A 13,457-nucleotide genomic window follows, 5' to 3' on the forward strand; every position below is an offset into this window, starting at 1 on the left:
TTACTTTCGTGCAAATGTACGCGCCCTCTCAACACGCATATGTGAGCCAACGACCGTGCTTCTACCGAAGGACAACAAAAATGAACATGTCCACCCTCCACAACCGCTTTCTTTTCCTGTTCTGGCAACATCTACGGTAACTTCACTGCATGCATGTGTACCGTTCTTTGAGACATGGATGCACTCTTGGATGCAGATGTCTTTATTGACTGCACTATCTGCTCGCGACCGGGCAATGAATTTGCCGTCCCATGATCTTTATTGCGCTCCTCTTCTTCTGCATATGCTGTCCTGGTGCTCAACCTACCAGACAGGCCGCTGTGTCTACTCTCCGGAACTGTGTTGGCCTGCGGGGCAAACCTCCACCCTACTCCATCCTCGCAACAGTGCAACACTGTACGTCTCCAGAAATTGGCGATGGCTACGTCGACTGGAATGTGTTCCATTTCGGCCCAAACCTAACGTCATCCGAGAAGTCCGGTATCCAAGCATTGCTGGTGAAATTTGGAAGGTGCTTGGCGTTATGACCGAGCGAAGTCTGCTGTACCATTCTTGTTCGTCGCAAAGTCAACACAGGCTCCCATGCACCCTCTCGACAAGACTCTCGTCGTGTTTATGCTTCTGAATGCGTTGAATTTACAACTCAAGTGGAAGATATGTTGTAGCGTGGCATCTCACCCCGCTTGTTCCATCCTCGGTCGTCCCCAGTAGTTGTCGTGAGAAAGAAGGACGGCACTACGCGACTATCACCGCCTAAACAGCATTACCAAGCAGGATGTATACCCTCTTTCCTGCTTCACGGCGCCAGATTTTTCACCACACTCCACCTCCTCACCGGCTACAGAGAGGTCGAGTCCAACGAGAACGACACGGAGAAGAGTCCTTTTACCACACCGGATGGTCTGTACCATTTTAACCGCCTCACTTTGGACTCTCTAATGCACCTGCAACGTTCTAACGACTAATGGGCCGGTTACTTGGACACTTGAGGTGGTCGATTGCCTTGGCGTATTTGGATGACATCATCGTTTGCGCTACCCCGTTTTCCTAACACCAACGGCATTTGGAGCTCGTCCTGCGGGCTCTAGATGATGGTGGGCTCCGCATAAGGCATTCAAAGTGTTTCTTCGGCTATTCAGAAGTTACCTACTTGTGTCATATTGTGAGTTCCCACAGCATAAGCCCTGACCCTTCGAAGCCTCAAGCTTTAACAAGCATTCCGCCGCCTACAACGGCCAAACAAGTTACAAGTTTTTGGGGCTTCGCTTCCTACTTCCGCCGCTTCGCACCCTTCAATGAACTTCTAAAGAAAAATCAGGAGCGGAATTAGGGCCCCGACCAGGAATCAGCCTTCCAGAACATTAGGTGGCCCTGACGCTAAAGACTCCACCGACACTCGCACACTATCAAGAAGACGCAGCATCATCCACAGTGACGCCACTGGTTTTGGCCTTGGGGCGGTTCTACAATCCGACTCCGAAGGGAACGAGAAGCCCGTTGCCTATGCCAGTCGCCACCTCAGTGAACCAGGGAGTCGGTACGACGCTTCAGAACTTGAGTGCCTCGCGATAGTCTGGGCCATTGAGAAGTTTCGGCCTTACGTCTACGGAAAGCATTTTACTATTGTTACTGACAATGTTGCACTGCGCTGTCTAAAAAAAAACCTAAATGACAAGCTTACCCGGTGGACCCTCACACTTCAAGACTACAGCTTCATGGTCGTTCATCGCAGTAATTCTTGTCACCAAGGCGCCGATTACCTTTCAGACAACCCTGTCGTTACTAACTACCCTGCGCCGCCATCGCTCGGAGATCGGCGCAGTGCTCGATCTCCGAGCTGCAGAATCAAAGATACCGAAATCTGCGACATCGTTCCACGCCTCTCTGGTGATACTAGTACACCTAAGCGCCGCCTCGAGAGACTTTCATCAGCTTATACAGCCCAAAATGGCGTCCTTCATTATTGACCTACAGGAAGTGAATCGTGCCTACCTGGGGTTCCTGTGGCTATGCGACCATACACACTTTTCATGTGTCACGACTCCCCTTCTACTGGCAACCTGGGTCAGCAGAAGACTCTGGCTCACGTTAAGGAAAGGTTTTGATGGTCTGGCATGCACGCCGATGTCTACCTGTACGTGTTATCCTGCACCATTTGTCAAGCTCGTAAGGTTGCCACAAACCCACAACCTGTGCCCTTACAACCAATCGCCCCTCCTAACGAACTGTTCGATATCGTGGGCATTGATCCCATGGGCCCGTTTCCTCGCAGCAAGCATGGCAACAAATTTCTCATTGCGGCCGCACCTAAGCGGGTATAAGTTCGAGCCGTCCTTGATTCTGCAGCCATTCATGTCATGACGTTTGTTAATGAGCGCCTCATATGCCGGCATGGCCCGCCGAAGTTGCTGGTTTCCGACCGTGGCAGGGGATTTTCATCGCGTGCCTTCGAACCTTTCTTGTCTAAACATGGAATATGACACGCTGAACCGTCCCCTCAACATCCACAAACAAATTTACAGGGCGCGCACCAACCGCAGCATAAAAGACATCATTTCTTCCTACATCTGTTCCGCACACGAAGACTGGGATGACTACGCCGCTGCTACAGTTTTCGCTCAAAACACGTCCCAACATGAAGTTGCTCGCGCAAGCCGTTTCAGCTGCTCTACGGGAGGACGCGAAGGTTACCACAAGAACAGCAGTTATGAAGAAAGAGAAAAAGAGAGACATCCACCCATTCGTAGCAATTGCTACAAATGAAACCCATACGGGTTCCTCGAAAGAAAAGCCTCATAGTTGAAGAAAAATTCGTCCTGGTCCGGGACTCGAACCCGGGACCACCGCCTTTCCGGGGCAGCCGCTCTACCATCTGAGCTAACCAGGCGGCTAGCAGATGGCAGGGCGAAGTCGAATTTGTCGACAACACGAAGCAAAGGCAAGAGTTTGACGTAGTAGTTCTGCGGAAACCCGCAAGGTGGAGAGAAGTAATGAATAAAGAGAAAATGAGAAAGAAGAACAGCAGAGAAAGAAGAACAGCAGTTAGATACGTCCCTCGTGAAACCTGTACTGAACTCCCGTCTTGCATCTGCGCGAACTCGAGAAGAGAGGGGCGACGAGTATAACGGTAACGAAGAACGCCGCTAGTCAAAGAAGAGGGAGAGGACAAGCAGAAGAGATAGAGCAGCAGTGGGTCAGGGGAATAGTTGGTTTTTGTAATGACTGAGATTTGGGTGTGTTGTGTACCGCTTGGAAACCGTTCAAGACGCCCTACTCCCGTTACTACATTTATATAAGCGTGGCGTTTGTTTTTGTTTCTGAGTTCCACATTTGCAAATTTCAAGCTTGACTATGTCCGAAAACCAAGTCAGTTTTCTTTTAATACACATTTTATGGATTCACTAAAGAATTTACTTCGAATAGTTGCTATAATTTTACCCTTTAATTCTAAATATAGTTACCACCATTAAAATTTGGTAAGTAGTTGCCACAGAAAAACATTTCTACGATCCCCTTCTTAAGGCAAGAGTTAAACCATTTCCTAAATCTATTTTCGTACTCAGTAATCTTGTTAACACAAACACGTCTTATGGGCACTTCTCCCACAAGCCCACATTTGAATCGCCGTCTTGAGCTCGGCTCGCTCAAATTGTCGTGACCTCCCCGAAAATGCCCACAGGACGCTTAGATTTTGCCTGGACATCGTTTTCTTCCCAAATTAAACAGCCTAAATTTCTTGTATATCCTATATCTCTTCAGTTCATGTGTTTCTCGGCAAGACTGCGTTTTCTTACCTTATTTCGTCTGAAGCCGAAGACGCGAACCATTTCTTAAACGCGAATCCCCCTACCCCTCGCCGTCGAAAGGCAAAGAAACGAACAACAACGTTACGTTTACATTACGGCGGGTAATGAACAGAAGCAAACTGCGAGAGGTGCTAGCGTGCGCGTCGGTAAAGTCAGATGCGCCCCCGATCGCCGTTGAAACACGACTGAAATCCTCCAGGCACGCTCCCTTCCCCCGCTTTTCGCGTTCTCTTTCCGTACTTCAAGCCACGCGCACTGCGCCCGGCCTTATTGCCGAGACTTCCGGCAGCGCTTTCCAATGGCCCGAACGCGCGTTTCTTTCGACTGACATGACTTGACGACTGAGCCGCCGGAGGCGTGCGCCTAAGGAGCTGTCCAGTCTAGAACTGCGCGCCGGAACTCACCGAATTCCGAAGAAGAGAATATCTGCAGGTCAGAACTGCAAGAAAAAAAAAGTAAAGATACACGCGAGTAAAAGCAAAAGAAATACGAAAGAGTGACGATAAAGAGAGAACTGAGACCAACTGCGGGGGCGTTGCCGACTTCGTCTTGCCTGCTTTGCCATTCTGTTCGCCAAAGCTAGTGCTCTTGTTTTTTTTCTTTGGTGCTTCCGTTTCTTTTTTCTCTCTCTCTCTCGCTTCTTTTACGCACTGTACAACAAGCTCGAGGAATTGCAAACCGGGCCTTGGGAAGGAACGCCGCGCGAGGAGCTACCTTAACACACGGACCACTGAACAGTTTTCGCTCAACTGGAGCCAATCTTGAAATATCTCGACTGGTGGCCCGACCAACTTTTGGCTCGCATCAAAGCCTTCCACTCTGTCCATTTCCATTCGTCTCTCTCGTTCTTCTTTTTTTTTTCGCCCTGTTTTCGTCGATGCCTGCTTTGAGCCGGAGCCGTCCAGAGCTGCCATACCAGATCCGGAATTCTGGCACGACCAAGTCTGAGTCCGTATTTTTTTCTCTTTTTCCCCCCTTTCTCAAAAGGAATTCAACGACGAGTGTGCAAAGAAACAAATATTGAGCAAATGCACAAAGCCAAAGCGAATAACTCCTGCGAGACTCTTCTCAACAATGCAGTCCCGCTGTTTTCGAGATGAAGTCTACAGCTAGCCGCACTTGAAATTTCGTTTCGTCCCAACCGTTCTGACGCATCCTTCTCCCTTTCCTCGCATCCCTAGCGCTTTTCTTTTTCTATACTTTTCAGTCCCTGGGTTCCCGAACAGCGCGCACTGGCATGAAATTCGAATGTTTATACAGGCTTCTCGTGCGTAAGAACACACGCCGGTAAGCACCTGTCGCATATCAAACGTAGAAAAAATATAAATAGAAATGTTCGCGTAACACTGGGAAAGGTTTGAGGCAATACTGCGTCTAAAGAGGGGAAAGACGTACGTATACCGACGGCGCCCACGCAAGAGTAAAACGTGACCTAAAGCTCGCCGCGAATTCTCGTATGGAAAAAAAAATTCCTCTCAACTTGACCTATACGTCTTTACCGCGAGTGCCTCCGTATAGGTTGCGACATCTTCGTTTCCATTTTGCGCAGCCATCCGTCGCTGTCAAGCGGTTGGTGCAACGGTTTCAACGCGGTGTTTGACGCTGAGTTTCGGTCGTGCGCAGGTAGCGAAGCTTCTTTTATTCATAAGAGAAAGGCAAGAAGAAGCCTTTCGAGGGAGCTGCAGACTTTTGCCCACCCGAGCACTTGGCATTGGGTGAGTGGAAGAAAAAGAAAAGCACGTTCACTTCTGCGCGTTCATTTTGCAACCCACGATTGAATAAGCGAACAGCCGCCTTCATCATGTCTGTTTTCGTGAGCACGCGAGGGTACTTCGATTGAATGTGCGAGGCGGCCCAGCAAAGTGTGCGAAAGATGGCGCACACATCGTACGACAACAGGTGTCCAGATAAAAGTTACAAACCATGTTGTATAGATCTAGTGAGCCACAAAATCTTGCACGACATGGCATCCGCGAGAAAGCTAAATTGCCACGAGACCTTGGCACACAGCCTCGGATGTACAATATCGCGACCGACACAGTGATTCATTAAATTAGAGGCGCCATGCCTTAACAAAGCAGCAATTCACATTTGTTGTGAAACTCGCATCCTGTGCGCTCTTGTAACCGCCTGTACGTCACAATCGAGAGTCTTTGCCAGTCCGCATGCGCATTAACATTTACGAAATAGCGCAGTTACGGAGACGTAGAAGTGAGGTGGTGCAGCGCTCGTGGCGCCATCTGGCGATGTTGAGTTCAACAAGAGCGCATAACTTGTAGCAGGCTACATGTGCAAATTAGCTGCTGACGTAAAGTTCTACTCGGCAACGTAATCATAAATGTGTTCGCGACGACGACGATGATTATTATGATGATTATTATTATTTAATGGCATCCTCTTTGAAGCAGGGCGGAGACAAATCCTGCTTGAGGTACTGAGGTATGCAATCAATGCTTTTCCTTCTAGCATTCTTGCATACATATCTTTAATCTTCTCTATCCACCTTGTACCACTGCCTATCCCAGTAATGGATCCGATCGTATCAGTCTCTTCCCTGCTTTTTTTTTTTCATCAATACTATAAACGCCCCTTGCTTATCTCGACTGTTGACCGGTTGATACATCCGTGTACTTCAAGTCCAAGCACTTCTGGAAGTTGTACGTTACGTACTGATCTTGCTGCGTGAATCCCTTCGCATTCCATTAGGATGTGCTGGGTGGTCTCCATATCTTTTACTGCATACCCATGCCGCATCTAACTGCGAATTTGCTTCTGAATGATTCTTGTCCTTAGTCAACCAGCTCGAGCCTCAAACAGCAAAGGGCTTCGCTTGGTGTTATGGCACATGATTACAACGAAGGTGCCCAATAAAACAACGGACGAAAGAAGGCGACACGGGACAACCACGTAGGCGCACTAACAAGTGAGCGTTTTATTTCTTGACACAGGAATAAATAGCTGCGGCCAAGGATCAAAACAACAACGTTGTTTTATTTGGCGCCTTCGTTGTAATCATGTATAACCAACTCGTGCTCAGTTATGGTACAGATTCTTCCTTCTAATTCTTTTTTTCTCATTCTTGAAAAATATCCGTGTATTTTTTTTTCCCATAATTTGCATCCAATGTACTGACTCTGTTTTTTTCACTCTATTTCTTATTACTCCTGGTTGTCTACCTACACTTTCAATTACACTGTACTTGGTTGCCAACTTTCTTGACGTCTTTCTCAATTCTGTGTCCACGCTTTTTAGGTACAGATACTTGTGCACTTTAGCCGCCTATTTATTTCGATACATGTTCCAGAGTCTTTATTTTTATTTATTTATTTATTTATTTATTAGATACCTGCATCGCCCATGCGGGCATTACAGCAGGGGGGATTACATAATAAAGGAAGGAACAAGTAATCACATACATAAAGCGTGATAAAACGCATCATTGTTTTCAATATTAACAATGTCAGGCGAAAGAGCATTCCATTCTCTGATAGTCCGAACAAAAAAAGAATACCTAAAGACGTCACCCTTGAAAGGATACTCGCAGACTTTCAGCGCATGGTCGCGTCTCAACGACGTATAAGTAGGCGACTTAATATATCTTTCTCTCTGAATCCCTATTTTTGAATAATAAACAGCGTGGAAAAATTTCAACCTCAGGTTTTTTTCGCCGGTCTTTTAATGCCTGCCACGATAATTTAATTTTACTTTCTGTCATACTTAATTTTCTACTATAGTCATTAAGAACAAACCTAGCTGCTCTGTTCTGCACTCTTTCAAGCTGTTCTGTGAGATCGGCCGTGTACGGATCCCAACAAATACAACCGTAATCAAGTAAACTACGGACATAAGTGAAATACAATTGCTCTTTTAATTTATTCGGTATTTGACTGAAGTTACGGCGGAGGAAACCCAATGAACGTATTGCCTTATTTTTAATATGCGTAATGTGCCTGTTCCATCTTAAGTCAGACGTCATTAAAATTCCTAAATATTTGTATTCGTCAAGTTTCTTTAATGCCATATTACTCAAGGTATAAGTGTATGGCTCAAATGCGCGCTTCCTTGAAAAGGTGACGTGAACACATTTTTCAACATTTAGTGACATTTCCCACGTATTGCACCACGTTCCTATAAGGTCTAAGTCAGTCTGTAATAATGAAATGTCATTTGCGTTATCTCTGACTCTATAAATGACACAGTCATCCGCAAACATTCTAAATGAAGACGTAAGATCACTTTCAATATCATTAATAAAGAGTAGAAATAAAAGGGGACCTAAAACTGATCCCTGAGGAACACCTGAGGTAACTGGAACATATGCAGAAGAAAAACCGTTGAGCACCACAGACTGCTCTCTTGCACGAAGATATTCGGCAATCCAAGCTATGACACTATTGTCCAATTTGTAGGCCTTTAGTTTTGAGATGAGAAGATCATGTGCAACGACATCAAAGGCTTTTTTGAAATCTAGAAATATGCAGTCTATTATTTTGGTTTTGTCTATTGCCGAGGCCAGATCATGAAAGAATTCTACTAACTGTGTAGAGCATGAAAAACCTTGTCGAAAACCATGTTGACTAGAGCTTAGAATATTGTGCTTAACTAAGTGCGACATGATCGAAGTATAAATTATGTGTTCCATTAACTTGCATGGGATACTTGTTAAAGATATCGGTCTGTAGTTTTCAACGGCACTTCTCGATCCGCCTTTGTGAATGGGTACAACCCGTGCCAGCTTCCAATCACACGGTAAACAAGACTCAGATAAACACTTTGTAAATAACCGAGAAAAGTAAAAACACAATATTCCAGAACAGTTTTTAAGAATCGCTGCCGGAATATCATCAGGGCCACAAGCGGTCGTCGGCTTCATCTCCTGCAGTAATTTACGCAAACCTTCTACACCAAATATAACCTCAGGCATTTGTTTAATGTTCATTTGGCAGATCACATTAACACTACGAGAACGCCTTGGTCTAAACACTGACAAGAAAAAATCACTAAAAAGTTTCACTTTGTCTTCATCAGCGTCAATTATGGTTTCAGAGCTCTTTAAAGGGGGGATAGAACTGTTTTCTTTACCGTTGCACCTAACAAATCTCCAGAACTCTCTGGAATCTTTGAGCAACTTCACACCAAGGTTTTCGAAATACGTATGCTTGGCCTGCTCCGCGAGATTCTGAAAGCTTTTTTTCAAACATTTCAGTTCTAGCCAAGTATTCGGGGACTTCGCTCTCCGAAACTTGAGATAAGCTCTCCTAATTTTTTGTATTAGTGTGCGCAGCTGGTGATTAAACCAAGGCTTATCCTTTGACCGTTTAGATGAGATAACATGAGTAGGAACAAATGTATTGCGCAATTCAAACAGCTTGTCTTTAAACAGCTTCCATAACTCTTCAATGCTGAATTCATCAACTAATGCATCAAAGGTAGGAAAATATGACTCAAACGCCGAAATTATAGCCGCGAAATCAGCCCTCTTATACACATAAATCTTTCTGGGTTCCTTCTTCGGCATGGACACATATTGAACGTTTATATCAGCAGTAAAAACACAATGGTCACTTAAGCCGGGAAGTACATTCACATTTGTTAAAATGTTCGGGACATTACATAAGAGCAAATCAAGTACGTGACCTGTGCTGTCGCTCCGTGACGCATCACGAATGTACTGTTGAAACGAAAAATCACAGACGAGATCAAAAAAAGCAGAGTACACATGGCCAGTGACCGACGCTACCGGGTCATCGCACGACCAGTCTATACCCGGAAGATTAAAATCTCCCCCTAGTATTATGATATCGTTCTCAAGCGTATCAAGGAAAGCAGATAGCTGAAGAAACTGGTCGTATGATGTTCCGGGAGGACGGTAATATGATCCAATAACTAGACTTTTCCCATTAGATAGCCTCACTTTGCAAAAAACAGACTCAAGATCGGCTGTAGAACCTTCCAGTGGAACACACGATAAGCTTGAGCGAACTAGAATAAATACCCCTCCCCCTCTTGCTCCTCGATCGCGTCTGAAACAATGATAGCCATCTGGAAAAACTTCAGAATTTAAGACACTCGAGTCCAACCATGACTCAGTGCCAATAACTATTGACGGCTCAAGTGATCTAAGAAGGATATGGAAAGAATCGACTTTATTTCTTATGCTCCTGCAGTTTATCACCAAAACGCTGAGCATTTCCTTTATGTTAGTCACTGGTGATGGTCACATCTGCTTCACTTTGTTGGTCACGCTATCAATCTGATAGCGGTTGTTGCCCATGTACAAGGTATCAAACTTCAGTACTGCTTTTATACCGTCTTGCCGATTCTGTTTCGCAAAATTCCATAAAAGGCTTCTTTTATCCCTCACCACGCGTGAAAAATCTTCGGATATGCTGTAGTTCGTGCCCTTTAACTTGCGTGCATTTTTTAACACTTGTTGGCGTTCTTTGAAAGAGGAAAACTTCACTATAATTGGGCGGGCTTTATCTGCTCGATAGGTTCCTATCCTGTGAGCGCGCTCAATTCCAACATCATGAAGTTCCAGCTTAGTGCGGCACAGGTTTGAGACAAGTTCGCTTGATTTAGTTGCGTTTTCGCCAGTATCACTATCTTGAAAACCATAAAAAAGTAGATTATCCCGCCTTTGACGATTCTCGATATCGTCAATTTTTGAACAAAAAGTCGACAATGTTGCCTGATTCTGACGCTGCTGTGCCTCAACGTTAGCCAGTGAAGAACGAATATCATCCACTCCTGTGATTGTTTCTTCTAATGACACAATACGTGCCTTTAGTTCTTCTATTTCAGCAGAGAACTTGTTCTCCATTGCTGACAGCTTTTTCAATATTGTGTTTTGGCCTTCAAGTATTCGTTCAAACTGTGCAGTATTGGGCCCTGGGTTCGGCTCTATATCGCCTCCACACAGCAGCAAAATCAGTAAATAGAAAGCGGAACGCCTCCAAACAACAAACTGACGTCGTACGAGCACCCTGCGCGACTTCGAAGAAACACACTGCTTTGAACACAAGAAAAACAGAGTTTGGGGTGGAACCGGCAAAGCAATGCATACATTAATCGAAGAATAGTGCTTGTGACTAACCTGCGAAAGCAGTAAACAATACATAAGGGTTGATGCCATGTCGCCGGTTCCACGCCCCGTCGTCGTAGTGCCGCTTCGAGGCTTTTGTAGCTGAAGGATACCGCCAGCGTTTCCCAGGGCACACAGTTGCCATTCGTGAAGAGGGAAGAAGTCAGATTCAGCGAGCGCCGGGCATGTCTGTTGGTCCCAGAGCCACGCAAACGGTAGTCCATCGCAGTTCACTTCCAGTTGGGCGTCGCCGCCTACGTACGGTGATGTCGAAGTGCAGCGCGACACAAAAACGTCCATGAGGCCAATCTGCGAAAGCAGTAAACAATACATAAGGGTTGATGCCATGTCGCCGGTTCCACGCCCCCAGTTTCTTGAAACTAATATTGCACTGCGCTTCTCTGACTTCAAACGAAGCCCAACCCCTGTCCCCTTGCACTGCCTCATTCGTGGTTTTGCCGTGGGCTCCCAAAACCAACCGGCTCGCCGATCTTTGGTTAACTTCCAACCGCGACAATATATTCGATTTTAGGCACATAATGGCATTTGCGAATGTCAGCGTTGACAGCACGACTCGTTTCCAGATTCCAGGCAACACCACATATTTATTGCGGCCCCAAAGTCCCCTATGTTTCATTATTGCTGCATTCCACTTGCTTTAAATTTTCAGATTATCTTGGTGGGTGCTAAGTCTTTCCTTCGTTTATGTATACGCCGAGGTATTTATATTACTTGATTATGGGTATGACCTGCTGTTGAATTGACACCACGTAGGTACTCGTCCTTTCATTAAAGATCATAATTACCGATTTCACTCTGCTAAATTTTAGGCATAGATTTGTCGTCGCGTTGCCACACACATTGGTCAGTGTCTGTAAATATCTTGCATTGTCCGCTAGTACCACTATGTCGTCGGCATACATCAGTGCGAGGATCTTCTGCTACACCATTTGTCCATTACGCATGCATGATATATCAAATCCTAATTGGCTGTTTTCCAGTTGTATTTCTATGCCCTTAACATAAAGCGTGAACAACAATGGAGACGGAGAGTATCCTTGTTTCAGTCTTTGGTGAATTTACACTACTTCATTACAATTTCGGCCTTCCCATACAATTTTTACTCGGTTGTCTCTATATATCTCCCTCAGCAGCTCCACGAAATCGTCATCTATGCCTTCGTGCTTGAGAATACCCGATAACAACACCCTGTCTACGTTGTCGCAGGCTCCCTTAATATCTAGAAATGCTATCCATAAAGGTCTGTTCTGAACTACTGAAATCTTTATGCACTAAGTTAGGACAAAAATATTATCTTCTAAGCGTCTGCCTGGCCTGAGCCCATTCTGTAGTAGCCCCAGTACATCATTTGTTTCCGCCCGTTTCGACAGTCCTAATTTTTGGCCTGCATTGCCATTCTATACAGCGCCGACGTTACTGTAACTGGCCCTTGCGAAATCGTCCTATCCTTATCACCTTTGCCTTTGTAGATGAGGTTGATTTAGCTTCGACGCCATCCAACTAGAATTTTCTTCGTTTTAACCACTTGTTGAATGGCATATTAGTCAGCAGTGTATCGCTGTTTGGACCGAGGTTTTTGATTAGCTGTATTGGGATTTCATCGGGTCATGCTGCGGATTTTTCCCAGTAAAAAAAATTTATATGGTGAATTCTGATCTCGAAGGCGTCTCTGTTGATACTGGATCTGTTTGGATCTAAACTATGCTTTCTTTTGTGCCGAATTTAACCCTAGCGGTGTCTGTGATGTATCGCAGCGCATCGTCATCTTGAAATATATTACTGCCTTCGTCCCTTACAGACACCTGTAAATATTTAGGTGCAGCTTCGAGTGCTCTTACATGGTTCCTGAATATTTTTGGTGCACCTTGGTCTCTTTTGCAAATGTTATGCGCCCAACGTCCATCTGTGTATTTCATTTTCTCTTGCACGATCTCACTCGCCGCTCTTTTCTTTTCCCGGTGTTTGTTCCATCTAAGCAGCACCTCTTCTTCGTGTAATCTCAACTTTTCGGCGGGAAGACCTGACTGATAATTCACCTGTTTGTTCGAAACACTTCAGTCGGGACGACTTCTTTCTTCCCGGCGAATCCATAGCATTTTTTTGTTTATTTTAAATATCTTGCTGGCGTTTCAAATCGCAGGGTGTACTTTGTTCACGCAGGCGCTTTGATAAACTATAGTGAAGTACATTTGAGCTTCATTCGGTTTCGTTCGTTTATAGTTTTCAGCCTCAGCATTAGTCTTACTAATGTTTTAAGCAGCAGGAATATTCTCGCTAATGTACTTCAGCCTGCAGGCACGGTAGCAGAAATTGTAACTACCTCGGAAAGTCTGAAGTTGATCATGACATGAATATGACAGATCATCATGTGACATATCATTTTTATAGCACGCTTTAGTTCAGCATTGCAAGCAGAACATGCTGTTTTCTCATTCAGCGCGGCGAGTTAAATTATTAGCTCGCAAGAAATTTAGAAGCAAGAGCAAACAATACTCGTTCCAGCTTTGAAGCGTTCGACTTGCTGCGCACAGCGCCGCTAGTTTGCT

At 45.2% G+C, this 13,457-nt stretch overlaps 1 non-coding gene across 1 annotated transcript; it reads right to left on the reverse strand.

Annotated features, from left to right (window-relative positions):
- Positions 1 to 2,812: 2,812 nt before the first annotated feature.
- Positions 2,813 to 2,887, reverse strand: TRNAS-GGA (transfer RNA serine (anticodon GGA)). The gene has a single exon. It is a non-coding gene; the product is annotated as a tRNA-Ser (tRNA).
- Between the last annotated feature and the right edge of the window lie 10,570 nt (positions 2,888 to 13,457).

The sequence above is a fragment of the Dermacentor albipictus genome, chromosome 2 (assembly GCF_038994185.2).
Source record: "Dermacentor albipictus isolate Rhodes 1998 colony chromosome 2, USDA_Dalb.pri_finalv2, whole genome shotgun sequence".
In the NCBI taxonomy this organism is placed as follows: Eukaryota; Metazoa; Arthropoda; class Arachnida; order Ixodida; family Ixodidae; genus Dermacentor; species Dermacentor albipictus.